This window comes from Triturus cristatus, chromosome 8, assembly GCF_964204655.1.
Source record: "Triturus cristatus chromosome 8, aTriCri1.1, whole genome shotgun sequence".
Taxonomy (NCBI): domain Eukaryota; kingdom Metazoa; phylum Chordata; class Amphibia; order Caudata; family Salamandridae; genus Triturus; species Triturus cristatus.
The window spans coordinates 296,444,378-296,462,175 of NC_140591.1; the positions used below are offsets into that span (position 1 = coordinate 296,444,378).

A 17,798-nucleotide genomic window follows, 5' to 3' on the forward strand; every position below is an offset into this window, starting at 1 on the left:
TGCCCTTGCACCACACAACAGGCGCATGAGTGATGCAACTCTTAAGTTAGATTTATCAAGCCACGCAAGGCCACCTTGCTTAACCCCGAGTGGCTTGATAAATCTAGAGTAACACAACACAGCGCGAGTTGCTGCATTGTGTTACTCTACTCATGAAAAGCCTCCCTGGGGCAGAGTGTGGTTGTTCCCACACTTCCACCCATGGTTTTGGCGCATTCCCATATTTACCATTACTGGTAGACCTAGGAATGCGTCAAAATGCTACGCCTACCCAGGGCGGTAACAAGGAGAAATATCTTTATTTCTCCTCATTTTTCCTCTTTGTGTGTGTGCTGGACTCTGCACATAGAAAGAGGACAATGCCTCAGGGGACTGTTTTGGTGAAGGAAGGTTCTCCTTCCTACACAAAAACAATCCTGCTTACAACGTGACAATGATCCTGGTGTAATTAGAGAAGATAACCACAGTATCTAAGTAATCAAGCTTGATTTAGACCACATAAAAATCATTGTGATTACAACCGTGCTATATGAACCATATGAACCTGAATAATATTAAAGAAATACAACAGATAAAAACATAAATGCATGTGATGATAAAAAAATCTGAAATTAAGAAATGAAACACAAGGTAAATATTCAACAATAATATTATATGACAATGGCGAAGAAATGTAATCGGGTGGACAAGTCTCTGATGGTGAAGCCAGAACAGCCCATTTACCTGATTTATTCAGTCCAGTGTCCACTGAGCTTGAATAGTTGCTTCTAGCAATCGTCACTTATGCCTGTAATCTTGAGCTATTCAATAACTTGCTACTGTATATCTTTTGTTTTGTGGGTGTGCTCAAGGAGGTGGATGACCAGTTCTGTTTTTGCGGTGCACACAGGAAATGGCACTTATGCTGCAAAACATAAGACAATCTTGTGAGTTTGTCCAATATATATCTTATAGCATGTACATATATGTGACTTTTGTGTGCAGTTTATATTTTTGTGCATTATTAACAATGCAGAACGTGGATTTATTCTCGAATTTACATAAGCACACTGACATGGTGCTATTGCATTTTAAACAAAGTTGCTATGATGTGTTTAAGTGCTTTTTTCTGGCTCATGCTAACTAGACCTCAATGTCATCTTGTTCAATAGGGATGTCTCCTCCTGCAGGTTTACTGTTGTTCATTTCTGCTGCTCACAGTCAAGCAGAGTCATGGTTGTCTATTTCGATTGCTATTCTTCTTGCTGTTCTCAGAGAGAAAGTCCCAACATGTGCACAGTAATATTGTCGTTTCTCTAGGTCCTTCTGCTAGCTCACTGTACTGCATTTATCCACAATAATTTGCTGTTGATTTTGTAGCTAGTTTGTCCTGCCATCGTTTAGATGTCTTTAGCATAGAGTGGGCGAATCAGATGGTAAGGCAATATGACATTTAATAGAACTGTGCTCTGATTTTCTAAACGTGAAATTCTTTTGCACAGACCATGATGATTTTACAGAAATCAATACTGTCAGTGCAAGACAAATATATAAACCTCAGATTTTGGGGGTAAACCAGAGCTTTCCTGAAGACTTTCTGATGCTGCTAGAGATGCCGACCGATTTCTTATTGATTTTTGCTGCTCATTTGGGACTTAGATCAAATACAGAATAAGTGCAAAATCTGAAAAATTCTATTTGCTGAAAGCATTCAAGGCAATAACTTTATGCATCTGCATTTACAATTTCTGTACCACACCTTTTACATTTTTGTAATAAATCTCTAAAATTTCTATCCCTGCCCACTTAATTATGGAGTCTGCATACCTTAATTGACACTACCTTAACACGTAAGTAGCGCTATCTTGCGGACACATTGCTTCATGAAATGAAGGTTTAACACCATCTCCCAATCATCCACCCATGTGCGTGCTGGTAATATCTTGGGTGTTACAATTTTAGGGGTTTCCCAGCACCCACAAAGAGCGAATCACCGATTGCTAAAAGACCAGCAAGAAAGAGAATTCCAACAGAACGTACACTTCACTTGAAAGGGCGTATCTTGCACCTGTGTCTAAAGCAGAAGCGCCCGATTCAGAGATCTATGATTCAATAAACTGTTGCCAATTTATCTTTAAAAACAAGTTAAAAGAAGAAGAACCACCTTGAAATTTAACGATTCCTGACAATGGCGAAATAAGTTTAGAACTTTCTAACCAGATGGTTTTCATAATAATATTTATACAAAAACATTGGGCAAATATGTTGATATTATGGTGGGCAAGAATTGTATGGTGTGTACTTTTCTCCCTTTTTATGTAGGAGAAGGCACAGTATATTTATAGTTGCCTGTGCCATATGGTTTAGCATGTGGTGTTTTGTTAGTATGTTTAATAAGTAGGAGTTCCTATCGCCAGACCTGGAGAATCTTCCTGTTTCCGAAGATACTCAAGTAGGTGGTTGGCCAGCGTTTCTTTGCAGTGCACACTGGATATGGCACATGGGGGCATATCATCGAGGAAGAGCGGTAAACATCGTTAAGCGCTCTTAGCGCGCGTCTGTTTATCGCCGTCTAACGCTGAATTACATCGCCGTGTTAGCGGCGTATTATCAACGCATTGCGAACTGGCGATGTAATACCAGCGATAGACGGCGAGAAACAGAAACATCGCCTGAAATCCAGCGATAATATTGGAGATGCTTGCTGATAGGGGAGTGTGGTCGTAACATGGCGATCCACCACCCATTATCAGCATACCTAAGTAGAAGAAAAAGCAGACGTAAAATACATGCGATAACCACTGTTAGCGCGGTTTTTTACATCGCTGGGGCCGCATTGTAAATAGTGCAAAGGTCTGTCTGCCACCTAATTCATGCAGACATTTTGAGGAACGCCCATTTTGCATGTTATTAGCGATAATAATCGCTGACATGCAAAATGGAGGGGAAACAGCTAATGCATCAAGGAAATACGCGTTAGCGTGACCTTGAAAATAGAGAGATGTTTATTTCGCCGCTTTTTGGCCGAAATCGGTCGCTAAAGCGGCGAAAATAAGCTTGTAAATATGCCCCTTAGTCTGCAAAACATTAAATGTAATCTTAGTTCGTCCAATATGTATATAAAAGCATGGACACCAGATGTGTGCATACGTGTAAATTCTTATCCAGATGATTAGTTGATAAAGGGGAGCACGCTCCAACAATTTTGGAAGAATATAAACCAGGTAATATTCAAAGTTTTGCTATCAATGAGGAAATATTAGCTTCACACCCCTCACAGTAGTTTTTGTTTTGTGGAACTGATCTTGAAACAAAAGCGGGGAAAAAAGTTTCCTTACAAATGAGGATTTGGTGTTACAGAAACAAGTTAGGCTATATCACGTCACAGTCTCTACCAGCGAGGAATGTAATGAAAATTATCAGAATGATGACATTATGCCGCCCACTAATATCCTTTGCTAGACTACACATGTAACCCAAACACAAATGGCTCCCACACTACCAATGGTCACAAGTGGGCAGTTGGGAGAATCTAGTAGTTTTCACAGGCAAATTGCAGAGGGAGTTAAAGTGGTGGATGTATGACAAGCTGATGAAGGGAAGACTTTTCAAACTACAACCCCCATAGTGACCATAACCCATGATGCATCACTTTGGCAGTGATTCACACATGGACAGCTGCCAAATTTGTGCATGGTTAAGGGATAACAAAGGCAGTCAAACTATCAGTATGTGGGAACTTATATTCGGCACTTAAAGCATAGCTAAATATAAATAAGTGAAATACTGGACTATACTATTTAGTTGTCTCTCGCAAAACTGAAAAAATAGTTTTATGTAGCTAAGAATGTAGAATTTGGGGAAAACACATTCTGCCTGTTGAACAGAGAGATTGTTGAAGCTATTTTCAGCCAGGTGCATTTCTCCAAATGTCTTAAATCCTGGAGGACAATTTCTTACTCTCAAGACTACCAAACATTATTCCGCCCAGGAAGAGGCACAGAATCAGCTCTGACTCAAAACATACAGTTGACAAAAATGGCATGTGTGCATTACTGCTTCTAGGCCATTCAGCAGCTTTCGGCATGGCTCATCATCAAACTTTAATTCACAGAATGAAAGAAATTGGCAATGATGGTATAATTCTTGCCTTGATTTCTTCCTATCTGGAGGACAAAGATCACCCAAAAGTATATACACTTGCTTTCTAATCAACACCTTGCAACATAAAATGTTTGGAGCTATACCAACAGATCCAAAAGACGTTCAGACATGCCACGCGATCAACAATTGAGAGAGCGGGTGGCCCATTGAGGCAAGAGGAGACTAGGACTTGTGCTAGAAGAACCCAAGATGTCTGTGTGTCTACCTTGTGAGAAGGTGGCCTGATATATGCTGTCCACTAGTTCTAGTGGGCACCTTGTATCAGTCCAAACAACCCCTTATGGTGAATGGTTAAAGACAACCTTATATGAAAGCTATCCTAGTGGAAGCTATGGAGAGCAGCCTTCAGGCTAAGTCTTGAAGGAATGTAAAGCAGCTTGGTTTACCTGTCTATAATCTCTTGAATGATCAAATTAAAATACAACCACACCAGGTAAATATTTAAAATATATGTATTTAGGTTAACACACACCCCTCTAGTCTCTTTATGAGACTGGAGTTCGAAGTACTAAAGTTACAAGTGATCAAGCATCAGTAAAACCACAAATACACGTTTGGGCCCTAGGGGCGTACCAAACCATATACCAAAAAAGTGGTATAAGAACCACGACTGGAATAGGCACTAGGCCTATTGCCTCTAGAATCGCTGGGACCCCAAGGAACCACCCAAGGTAGTGACACAGGGGACCCACAGGAGCTGTATGCAGTGTGGAAACACAACCGCGGGTTCTTATTATCTTCAATGGGCAATGTCGCGGTTGGAATTTTAAATATTAGGGACACTTCTAATCGAGTCAGGACCAAACCATTTTGGACTTAAGAAGTTCTAGGGCTAGCACCCACGAGAGCACCAGAGTACTCGAGTTACCTCACCCAGGGAAGCCAGGTGCATAGGTGTCTTTTGGTGTCGGGTCGCGTCGTCGATTCCATTGGAAGCCTGCAATGAACTGCTGCTGCCGTGAAGAGGAGAAGTGTCCGAAGAGATCCAAGCCTGGATCTAGGATGTATGGAACCTGAAAGCAGAGGGGACAGAGTCTGGGTCACTTGCCAGTGACCTAGGGCAGGATGTACCAATGCCCACAGATGTCGGGTGCTTCAGGTGAGTTGATGGGTGTCTTGACTCTTCAGCCACGAGGTCCAGGAGGCGTCAACGAAGTCCACGAGCTGGATTCGAGCTGTCCCACAAAGTCTGTCGAGTGCTGCGGTGTCGTCGACCAGAAAGGACCCAACAAGCCTTGGCAACGGCAAATCATTGGAAATCAGAGAAAGGACTGCGGTGCAGACCAGCAAGGTTTGAGGGACTCACCCAGCAAGGGTAAGTTGGGGCAGGTCTGGAGCAACCAGGTAAGCCCAATCAGAAAAGGAGTCACCTACATGGGGACCTGCTAGCCAACAGGCTAGTGATCGCGAAGGAGCCTCAAGCGGTCGCACTTGAAGCTGGCCCACGGGTCACTCGTGGAGTGGAGGCCAACAATCTTCAGTGCAGGAGGTGCTCAAGGCTGGGGTTACTCGGAGCCCAAAGCACAATTTCGAGGAGGGCCAGGAAGATAGTGTTACTGCAAAAGTTCATGGTGTACAGGGGTCACGGTTCCAGGTCACCCACGATAGCCACGGGCCTCAGCTTTGCTGTGGACTCAGGGTAGCCTCGGCAAAGTCTGGAAATCTACCTCTGGGGATGCAGAGACTTTGGCGTCCGGCGGGAGCTTCAGAATTGCAGACCGGTCAGTTGCTTCTTTGGTGCCTGCCAAGCAGGGGAGTCACTCCTTGACCCCAAGGGAGATCTCTTCAGTCTTCTAGTCAGGATAGAATGTTGAAGGTCCAGGATGTATGTTGCCGAGGTTCGTCCAGGGTAATCTAAAGTCCTAGGGACTGGATTCCTATACTTATACTAAGTTTAGGGGATGAACTAACTCTGAGGCCCCACCTATGGGTGGGCCACGAAAGAGGGGTGGTTACACCCATTTCCTTTGTCCAGTTTCGCGCCAGAGGCAGGGGCAGGTAGCCCCTGAAACCGGTTTGAACTGGAGTATGCACAGGGACACCAAGTGTGCCCCCAGTGCAGGACTTCAAAGCACCAGAGAGTGCTCCCACCCAGCCCCAATACACATCAGCCTAGCTGGGGAGGTGGTTACACCTCCCCTCGACAGGAAAACCTATTGTCCAGGCCTCCCCTGCCGGAGTCAGCAGCAGGAGGCCAGACCCATGTCTGTGGCAGAGGCATCCATTTTGTGATGCCAGGGCTCAGGAAAGTCCTACCGGGTTTAGCCAGTGCAAACATGTCTCTCCCTCTAGAAGGGTGGAATGCTACCCCGCCCCCAGGACTGGAGAGGGGGGGGGGTAGTATTCCAAAGCGTTTGACACCAAACACGACATGTTTTGATGCAGCCATTCCAAAGTTAGCATTTACTGCGAGGTTATAATGCATTTAAGAGTATATGGTATGGTTGTATCACAGAACAGCCTTTGGATTGGGGCATATGTCGCCCCAAAATGTCGGTTTTGTTATTTCAAGTGCCAATTGGGCAAGGCACTTTTCCAAGGAGCACTCAACAATGCATCATGAGGTTTACTTAACGGATTACAATTTCAATAGGTGTGCATTCCCTATCCTCAACATGTATAAATTACAATAATTGCCTACCTTGGGTTTGCACCTGTATTTCAATAAAAGGTATTAAGAAGGAACATTGCGGAGGACGTTTTTTCCACAAGCTCGGCGGAAGACCACATCCATACAGCGAGTCATAAGGAATGGGACAGACAAGTGATATTAGATAATGTTTACTTCATGAATAGCGGATTTCAAAGTGCATTCAATATTTTTTGCGAGCCCTTGCATGATTGTATTAAAATGTTTTTTGTTCGTTCAATATCGGCATAGCAATGTTCATGTCGTTTCAATTGCTGGATTGTGGGAGTTGTAGTATTAAGGATAGGAGGGTGGGGCGTTTGAAGTGAGAAATCTGTTGCAGGTGGTAACATTAAACCGACGGCAAATATGGGAGGGATTAGAACATCAGGAGAGAGTTTAAATACGAAGGGCGAACAAAAATGTTAGAAATTCCTTGAAAAGAAAGATGAGGAGGGTTGATTTTCGGCAGGTACGTGATGCAGAGATGTCTAAACCACTCTCACGCAAGTGAAAGCCTACCACATTTAATGTTAATACTGAGCTCACGGATTACATCTGGGGCATTGAAGATTTGGAGGTGATATGTTTAAAACAAGGTGGGGGGTTGAAGGTGCAAAGCACATGGTGAAGTTTAGGAATGTTTAAAGGAGGCGTAACATTTAGGTGCAGGCAGCGCGTGTGAGTAGAGAGAGTAAATATCGGAGTAGTACTTGCTGAAAATCATAAAAAGTTGGGGAGGTTAAAAGCACGAATGGAAACATGGAATAGGGTTGTGTTTTTAAGAAAGATGTATTTCAAGGAGAGTCAATGGCAGAATAATGTGTTGGCTTTAATAAGAACTGAATGGTTGAATACGAGTGGTGCCAGAGGTTTTTTAGCAATAGTAGGGGACCGCACGATTTAGTGTTTGGACACTGTTAGCATAGCAATCTGGGAGTGATCAGCTTGGGTTAAGTGAATTTTATTTAGTTAAAACAAAACGGTATGGAGCATTGAGCATTAGAAAATGGTTTTGTAACTAATATGTGTTTTTATTATTACTTGTAGTGACCCCTGACGAAGGGCCTCAGTAGCCCGAAATGCATTGGGTTTTTTAATAAAAGCTGCCTTTGGATGAATCAAATGCGTCAGTACGTGTTATTGTAAAGAGGTCTGGATGGGCACATCAATAGCATGAGAAACCTGGAAAATTGGCATTATACCGCACCTGTGGATTAAACGGGAGTAATGAGAGAAGATTGTGCAAGCGAGTGATTACACGTTTTCAAAAAATACGATTAATTGGTTCTCACATTAATAAAGGATTAAAGGACTAGAGTGCTGCGCCTTTGGATTGGGGCGTATGTCGCCCCAAAATGTCGGTTTTATATCACAGAACAGCCATAAGGAAGTATTTACGAAAGCTGCAGAGGGGCTCAGCTCATGCTTGGGCACCCTCTCACATAAAACCAAGCACTCTGCCTTCAGGATTGTCAAGGCCTGCCATAGGAGTGGCTTATAGGTTTATATGTGTCTGTTAAAGGTAGTGATATAGGTAGCCTATACCACAGTAAGGGGTGCAAGCACACCCTTACCCAGGCTGCAGTAGCAGACCTGTGGTGTCATTTTGGAGTGCTTCCGAGGGGTGGCATAATATATGCTGCAGCCCATGGTAGGCCTCTGAGGTACCTATGCCCTAGGTACATAGTATACCATATACTAGGGGCTTATAAGGCACTCCAGAATCCAATTAGATATGTACCTAATGTACATGGAAACCATTTTAGAGAGGAAGCAGCTAGGCTGTGGTCCTGATTAGCAGGGCCATAGCCAGACTAAGGTCGAAAAACAGTGACACACCGGCAAAAATTGGGGGTACCCATGTGAAGCAGATCCTACTCTCCTACACACCTTATTTAAAGAATCCAGTGTAATCTATGAGGAGGGAAGAGGTATTCCCAAGGTTAAGAGTTTGAACCAGTACAAGAGGCTCTCCCTCATCATAGACATTCAAGCGGATCGCTTGGTCTTGAAGGTTAAGATCCCTGTTAGGTTTTGAGAACAAGATGAAAAGAACATGCACAACAGGGACTGTTTAAGAGGCCCACTCGATGCCAATGATAAATATTGATGTAAGTGAGATATGTTTGTGGTCTTGAAGAAGGTGGTTTTGAATTTGTTGGATACCACCAAAATGAGTCGACGCATTCATAAGGCTAAATTTGTGGAACATACTGGCACGCTAGATGAGAACTTTGTACTTATCATATGCCTCTATTGATTATGCGCACAAACTAGCTGATGAATTTATGACAAAGTGTATTGTTTTATGTGTGTTTTGGATTTTTAATCAATGTCTACTAATTCAATAATGTTTTAAGGAATATTTTTTATCTTTCTTAGGAATTACACTTTATATATATATATATATATATATATATATTTATATGAATTATTAGATTATATTTAATGTGTCTCGATCTTATGTGAACAAATATATTTATATTAAATATTTCATACTGTAAAATTGTCTGTGACACTATATTTAACTGTGAGGGTTGTGTGTAGGAGATACAAGTGAGTCAGAGACTGTAATTTGATTGAAATCCTGTTGTATGTAACCCATGGTGAGGTTGGACCTCAAAGGGATTTTTTTTTCACTTTACATGAAACCAGTACCAGAATTAATCAGTAGCTAATCTTACCTGCTATAATTATGCAGACGTCACACGAATATTACTCTAACTTTAAAACTCTAAACTCAACAACTGTCTCAAAACCATAGACAAATTGATAGTATGGAACCAACTCAAACTAAATGCATCAACATTTGAAAATTCTCACATGTGGTGAATGGAAAAGTTATGATCCGTTAATACCCCGGTTGGATAAACTAGCACCATCACCAAGAATATATATTTCAGTCTGAAATCTTGGGTAAGAGAGGGTAAAGTCCATGATAATTCCAAGTGGACAAACTCACTAAATCGGTATTTTACTCCATGAAAACACTTTGTTGTATTTTTTGAAATTGTGGATGTCCACAAAAAAACTTAGTTAATTTATTCTCTTAAGCCTGGATAGAGTTAAATAGACGGTATCATGGAATTCCACTCTTAACCATGGAAAGACTGCATGGAATTTACAATTCAGCAGCAAGACAATTTTTAAGTGTAAATTAAGACAAATATATCTACTGCCCTATTGGCTCTCCACTGGCAACCGGTTGCAAGATCTTCAGACTTTAGTAGTAAATGGTAAATTTCCAGACTTTTTAAATGAAAATCAACAATACTCTGAACCGGGGAGGAGCCAAGATGGCGACCGGGACGGCAGCGTAGACTCCCGGCTCCGTGAACCTCCGTATCCCGCATGGATATCCTGCATTAGATCCTCAGCCTGCGCTATGCGCCCGTGTTTGTGAATGAGAGCGGCAACCGATCGAGTGACTCCGAAGTTTCTGGCGGCTGTACCGCCGGAGAAACGGGTATTTGCAATTTGCGGCCTGTGCGTCCCGGGAGCCGGGACCTCGAGTGGACACCTTGGCCGGGTGGCAGTTTAACAACAGCGGCCTTTGGTGACTGGGTGGAGTCGGACTGCCGGATCGGTGCGACTATCGGCCTACATTTCGCCGTGGTCGCTTCCTACCACTAAGCGGAGCGGAACAAGTGCATGCCCGGGGTGGCAGTTCCACAACTCTCCGGTGATTGCCTCTGCCTTCGACGGTGAGCTGCCCGAACGCCGCCCGTAACTCGCCCTGATTTCTGCGGGCTGCTCCCGGATTTTCGCGGGCGCTGGTCCGTTGTGGGGACGACTGTTGCCTGTGACTACATAACGGATACATTTTTGTCTGCCTCCGGAATCCTGTTTGCCAGCGACATGGACCTTGATGCGCTTGCCCCTGTGTCCCGGTCCCAATACGGGTTGGACCTACCCGGCGGCCATCTTGTCACGATGAAGTCTACCATCCTGTCCACCAGGTCACAGCAGGATCGGGAGTGTGCGACTCTGGGGAGCGTAGCGGAGCGATCGCAGAGAGCTGTGCTGGGGTACTGTGACCTTCTCGAGGCTCTCGGTGCCCTTCATTCCACCTTGCTCCATGGCGTTTGGGTATTGGGGAGTAGGCTTGATGGTGTGGCATCAGCGTTGGGACAGTTGCGGCCTGCCTGCCCTCAGATACACAGGGACTTCCTGCACTGCACTCAGGACGACAATGTCGTGGCCACCCCTGTGACTAGTGACCAGCTGGAAACTCCGGACAGTCTACTATCGTGTGATCGGCTGGCTGTGGGTCTGATCTGTCCCGGAGGTATTGGACCTGAGTGGGGGGGGGGGTGGCCTTGTCCGGTGCGCGGCCTCCGGCGACCTGGGGAAAACTCAAGCAACGGTTGTCTCCTCTGGCTGATTCCGCCTTCTTGGACCTTGTGTGCAGTGCAGATCCTGGGGCAGCACGGGGAAAGACGTTCCTCCATAATGCTGACTGGGTTGGTACTCAGAGACTTCCACCCCACCTGGGTGCGTCGCTTCCTGGTCGTTTTTGGACGCTCCTTTACCGTGTAGCATTGGACATGGCGCCGGGTCGAGGGGTATGCATGGGCGGAATTGCCAAGAGTGGCCAAGGATAAGAATGATCTTTCAGGGGTGGTCGGCTAATAGGCGGGCGGGCTCGGGGTTGCGTGCTCTCATGGTATAACTGTCGGTATAGTAGGTGCAAAATGCTCCCCATCTTTCTTTGACATGGTCGATTTTGTGTTGCTCACTGTTTGCTTTGGGGGAAGCATAATGTGCGGGAGGGAGAAGCCGGGGGCATGTTTTGAAGGCCCTCCTCCAGTTTATTAATACTCTCTCTACCCCCCCGTCCGGTGGGGTTCTTTTCTTACTCCTTTTTCCCTGTTTCTTCTATATTTCGGGTCTGGTTCCAGGGCGACAGGCACACTGCTGGGGGGGGGGGGGGGGGCCGTACTCCTCTGCAGAGGTGCAGGGTGGGGGGTTGGGGGAGGGGATTCTTTAGTCTTTAATCTCTTTTTTCCATGGCCTCCTTTTTCTTCTCTGATTCTTCTTGCTTTTTCTTTTCTGGGATCAGCGTGGTACGCCTCCTTTGTTGTGAATCGTTGCCTTTTCATGTGTGCCACAATTTCCGGGGTGTTCTCTGGGCTTTCGGGCAGGGGACTGCAGGCGCAGCTGGGCATGATATTCTTCCCCGCCCTGAATTTCCTGTGTCTGCGCCATTGATCCAATAGATTGCTGTTTATTGCTTACGTTTATTATTCTGCCTGCCTTTTATCGCTGTTGGGAAATTGTTCGGCACCTGATCCTTCTGTCTTTTTCCATTATAAAATGAAAACCCTTTTTTATCCTGGTGTCCTACCTGCGCTGTTCACTGGCCAGACTATATTAGCATGAGGATTCTGCTCCCCAAGGTGCTGCCTGTGTTAACATTTGATCTCTGTTGCTCTGACTGCTTAGCGGCCGGCCCCGAGGGGTTGTAGGCCCATACTTGTTATTGATTGAAATGTCAATAAAGGTTTTTCAAAAAAACAAAAAAAAAAAAAACAAAAAAAAAAACAATACTCTGAACCTACAAAATTACTTTGCAGGCTTACTCCATGACTAATCATTCCTCCTTACAAGAAAAAAATAAGTGGCACATCTTTCTCCATACAGGCTGTCGAACTATCGAACTCCCTCCCTTCAAAAATAAGAGCCATCTGGAATTCAGAAGAATGGTTAAGAAGTAGTTATTCCCAACCGGACCACCACAGACGCCGAGATGCACCATCTTCACATAGACAGGCTACATGAGATGAAGCACTGCCGCTCTGTCCACGTGACAGAAGTGCAAGCCACCAAGACAAAGTCCTTATAGAAGAATGCAATCAATCTTATCAAAAGGCAGGCCGTTGGTCTGTCCTTAATGTCTATTAAAAGTACATTATAAAAATAATATCTCACAAGCAAATAATGCCATTATTTTATACACCTTACATGCTTAAGACTAAATGCAATTTCGACAAACCTCTTGTATTTCTAAAATCTTGCATGGAAAATTGACCTTGATTTAGAACTATGAAATGTCCAAGCTCCTCCTCTTTCCTTATATTGAATGACCTCTCCAACTAGCTAATGTCCTTTGTATACCCTACTACCCCTGACTACCTACCCTCGCCTGTATACCCTACTCAGAGGGACTGTCAAAGATGCGTGGTTTGCTATTCACATAGACCTGAATTATGCCAGGTAGATCATTCTGTATCGTAGGCCTAGGCTTCGAAGTGTAGCCTTAACCCCTGTAACTTCCATCTGGCCTCCTGCACCATTTCTGTAAAGTCAGGGAAGATAGTCAGTGTGAAGCCCTGTCAGTGGAGCGGTCCCTTATCACGCACCAGGTGTAGGACCATGTCTCGGTCTCTAAAGTTCAATAGGTGGGCAATTAGTGTTCTCTGCGGGCAGCCAGGGTTGGGCCGCGCCCCCAGTGCACGATGGGCTCTCTCTACCACAAAGGTAGATGTGAATGGGTCCTTACCAAATAGGTCTACCAGTAGGCTTTTTATGAACTTGTCCAGCCGGCCAGTGTTCGTGGTCTCTGTACAGCCAAGAATACATATATTGTTCCTTCTGCCCCTCGCTTCCAGGTCTTCCTTTTTTAGGGCTATTGTATTCATAACTTTCTCTAGGTGCTCTATTTTTTGGGTGGTCGGTGACACCCCGTCTTCCAGGTCTGATTTCCTGCCCTCTGCAGCGTCCAGTCTATGCTCATGGTGGTCTATTTGCTCACCCATTGCGTCCAGCCTCCTGTCTCAGACGTCAAAGCAGCTCTCCATTGCCCGAAAGCTGGATCGCAGTTCAACCATGAGGGCATTCAGTCCAGCTGGTTGTGGTGTGGAGGTTTTTGACTCTCCCCTCTTCCGACATTGTGGCCACAAGCGTTGTGCTTGAGGCTTTAGCTTAGTCAAAAGTGAGGCAGCATTGTTTAGGGTCGCCACACACCATAGTCCAGGTCCTGTAGGATGTTGGGGGGAGAGTGTAGTGGGGGTATCTGCGCCCTTAGTTGCCTAGCTGTTTCCCAGGGTTGTCCCAGTGGGCTTTTTGTTATGTTATGTTAAAATTTTATTTCTATAGCGCACGGCTACTCCAGAGGAGTGTCCCGGCGCTTTATCGGGGCAGCTCAGTAAAAAAACATAACATCATAAAACAGACAACGAACAAGAGAAAAAGAAACATCCTAAAGGTTAAAAAGCCAAGTCTTAAGGCTCTTCCTAAACAGAAGGAGATTAGAGGAAGACCGTAGGTCCAAAGGCAAGGAGTTCCATAACTGAGGGGCCCTCAAACTAAAAGAGCGTCCCCCAGTGCGAGCCTTCCTCACTCGAGGAACCACAGCCAAAAACAAAGATTCCGACCGCAGTGATCTAACTGGGCGGTAGAAAGCCAATCTCCGTTGTAGGTACTTTGCTCCGGCGCCAAATAGCGCTTTATGCGCCAAGGTCAGTGCTTTAAACATAATCCGCTTCCGAATGGGCAACCAATGAAGCGATCGCACCAGACCCGAGGCTCTCGCTCGCCTATGGAGACCAAAAATAGCACGGGCCGCAGAGTTCTGCAAAACCTGCAGCCGCTGAACAAGATAGTCCGGAAGACCTACATAGAGGACGTTCGCATAGTCCAGTCTGGAGCCTATTAAGGCTTGCACAGTGATCTTTCTATGCTCTTCTGTTAGCAGAGGCAGGAACTTCCGGAGCATCTTAAGTATGCCAAAGCAGGTGCCCGCCAGGCCAAGAATATGTGATCTCAGCGACAGATTATTATCAACCTTCACTCCCAGATTTTTTGCCACAAGCGATGCCTGGGCAGGGGGACACATATCTATTGGCCACCAGGCCTGCCAATCAGGGTTCACGTCGTCCTTAGCCAGAGTAGTGGAGAGGAGAGGCGCCCACCCGCAAGCCTGGGCCTGCTCCCACTGCCAAGTCAGGCCTGTAATCAATCTGGAGAGGGCCTATAGGTCTGTGGTCCGGTGGCTAATCTGCTGGTGCACCGGCCCATTTGTAGGCCCTCTCTTGGCGAATGTGAGGGGAGGTGGGGGAATGGAGAGACAATTCATATATGCACCTACACGCTGTAGGCAGTGGCGACTGGTGACATTTGAAAGTGGTGGGGCGTTAAATTATGACAGTTCTGCACTGAGGCGAGCGAGCATAGCGAGCGAGCCTAAACAACTTTCGGGGGGGTCGGGGGTCCTCCCCCGAGAAAAGTTTGAAAAAATAGAGGATAAATGGAGCATTTTCAAGCAAATATGAGGAAGCAGGAAGGTTATTAATGCAATACACCCACCAATGCCCCAGCCTCCTCCTTATGACCCCTATTACCCTCCCATCTCTCTCCTTTGCTTCTCTCCACCTCTCTCAAGGACCGGAAGAGCAGCAGCACTTTAATCAGGTCCTCTGGAATTATGCAACAGGAAGTACCAAATTATGCATCAGGGTTGACTACATTTTACAGTGTAATGCAGGGTAGTATTTCATTATTATGTCATTTTCTGCATATGTTAACACTATGTGAAGGGCCATCCACTGTGCAGCAGCATATTACTGCATTTTTAGTAACATTTGATCCTTTTTCTGATGGTTTTTGTTAAAATCTTCAATTTAGGCTGTAGATGATGGATTATATAGCTAAGGTATCAAATCCATAATCATGCCTAAAATGCAGCAGTATCGAATAAATCCTGTGGCCCTGGCTATAACACTGACACCCCAAAGTGGGGGGTGTGTTCATTATGTTCCTTCTATTTATATAAGAGTTCTGCCTTTTGCAAGTACCTCGGGAGTATGAGAGGAGGCAGGTAGATTATATGCCAATTGTATTCCAATGCAGAATCACATAATTGCCGTGGGCACTGGTTTATTGGTTTTGTGGCACTGGCTGTTGATGTAGGACTCAGGGTTCTGCCTCTGGCTTAACCACTTTATCACACTTTATAATCTAGAGCAGATCTTTTGGTGCCTCAGTTCCCACACCTGCCAACATCGGGAGTGCTCAGAAACAACCGTAATGAGGGTTCAAAGCACTGGACTCACTAGTCGCTAGTCAAAGGGATGGTCGCCTGCAAGGGCCAGTAGAGCATCGTCCCTTTGACTGCTTTTAATATTGGAAACTTTTTATTTTAGAGCAGCACAATTTATTTACAGGAACATAGTATTCATACAACTTTAGTGACTCCAAAAATGGGTTTAGCACATAGCAAATAACTTATTATCAGTTGCAAAACCTCTGATTTTACAAACTAGACAGTTAGCGACCGCCACACATTTAGTACATCTGGCCATGATGTCTTGTAGTTTATTAGCCAGCACACATTGAATGTAGAGCTATGCTCATCAACAATATATCAACACATAAGGAAATTGAAAGCATTTTACAAAGGGAGAACCGAGGATGATATTATGCAGCAAGTGCTAGACTGTCGCTATCCCCACAGTCCAAATAGAAACCAGTATGCTATATAAAAATCTGTTCTGTACAATGAATACAGTGCCTGGAATTTTTATGCCTAGTTCATCATAGACTCAACTAACCTAGACCCCGTTTCTCCCTCCCTCCCAGTCCAAGACATTGCCCCCACCTGCATACTGCCAATATTTTTCTACTGTCGAGAGAGGTGCTTTTATCAATCCAAATTGTATGGTCAAATCTCTCATGTTTGGATGCAGCCTATCATTTGACATGTGGGTCATGACAAGGACAATTGTATTTGTTCAATAATATTTGCCTTTGGACATTTGAGAAACTTATCGGCAATTTCACTTTGCAAAGACAAAAATGACTGCGTGCAGCCATCAAACTTTAAGTCAAAACTTTCAAGTCTTCCAATGTACTCAACGAAAACATTTGGAATTCATTCTTCACTCATTCACCTCAATAATTCCTTTTAAACGTCTAAAACTCAGCGCCAGATTTATATGTTAGCAGTTGGGCCGTTGTCCCACCAGGACAACGGAGTAATTTACTCATTTACCCTGGCGGAGGTCCTGACAGCCAAATGTAGAAAATTGGCTGTGGAGAGCTTCAAGTGGTCTGCGCGCGCTCGCACGTGATTGCTGCCGCGTCTGTCAGCAGCAGGCCGCCTCTGGAAGGTTAGAAGGCCCACAGCACGCTCAGGGAATGAGGGATGACCTCTGATGAGATGGCGACCCGAGGTCACCAGTTACCAGGCATGTCCCTGTGTGACCCTCCCCGAGATAAGGCTCCTCGGGCCATTGCACACCGCTGCCTTTCCAAAGGCAGGCCTCGCGATATCGGGGTAAAACTATGCAAGCACTGGGCGTGCTGGTGGGATGCAGGGAACTGTCGGAGACAAGAAACACCAAATACCGTTTACAGCCTGTATGCACAAATTATATAGCAACAGCAGTTTGGAAAGCAAGCGGTAGGATATTAACTGTTTAGCGCTCTAAAGTAATCCTACAGGTACCTCGTAGCGCGTTATAAAACGCGCAAATGAATAAATACCCTGAATGACACACAATATTACAGAGGAGGCAGGACATTGTGAGTGTTTACTTTTCAACGCGTCCACTCAGATGGCTATAAATCTGTTTTTCAGTCGCGGCTCGCAGTGAGTACTCGCGGGGGTGGTGGGCCGAGGGAGAAAATTTAAAAAATGAAAACTTACCTGACCGCCTTTCTCTGCTCCTGGTCCGTGTTGGCAATGGCGCCTCTTGGAATAGGACTGGAGTGACACACAACCCCTCAGCCAATCCTGGCGCTTCAGATGGACAGTGTCTGCTGCTTTCACAATTATTGGGACTGTGAGCGGCAGGAGGCGTGGAGATTGGGAGGACAATTTAGCAGGCATTGACTTTCTGGGTACTAAGCACTGATGCCTTCTGAATTCCATCCTAGTAATGAATTCAGGGCTTCTTAAACGTGATCTGCTCAGAGCTGCTTTAAAATACTCCACATACCATCTCATGTTGCAGCGCAATTTAGAATCCGCCCTTTTACGTCACAGAAATGCAATTATTTATTGCATTCAACATTATATTCA

At 45.1% G+C, this 17,798-nt stretch overlaps 1 long non-coding RNA gene across 2 annotated transcripts in view; it reads right to left on the reverse strand.

Moving 5' to 3' along the window:
• Positions 1-17,484, reverse strand: part of LOC146802003 (uncharacterized) — a 159,911-nt gene extending 142,427 nt beyond the window's left edge. For both annotated transcript variants that reach the window (XR_014967351.1, XR_014967352.1), the window contains exons 1-2: positions 17,424-17,484; positions 724-904 (exon numbers count right to left, since the gene is read on the reverse strand). This is a non-coding gene — a long non-coding RNA (uncharacterized LOC146802003). The remainder of the gene's footprint in view (positions 1-723; positions 905-17,423) is intronic.
• Positions 17,485-17,798: the final 314 nt, after the last annotated feature.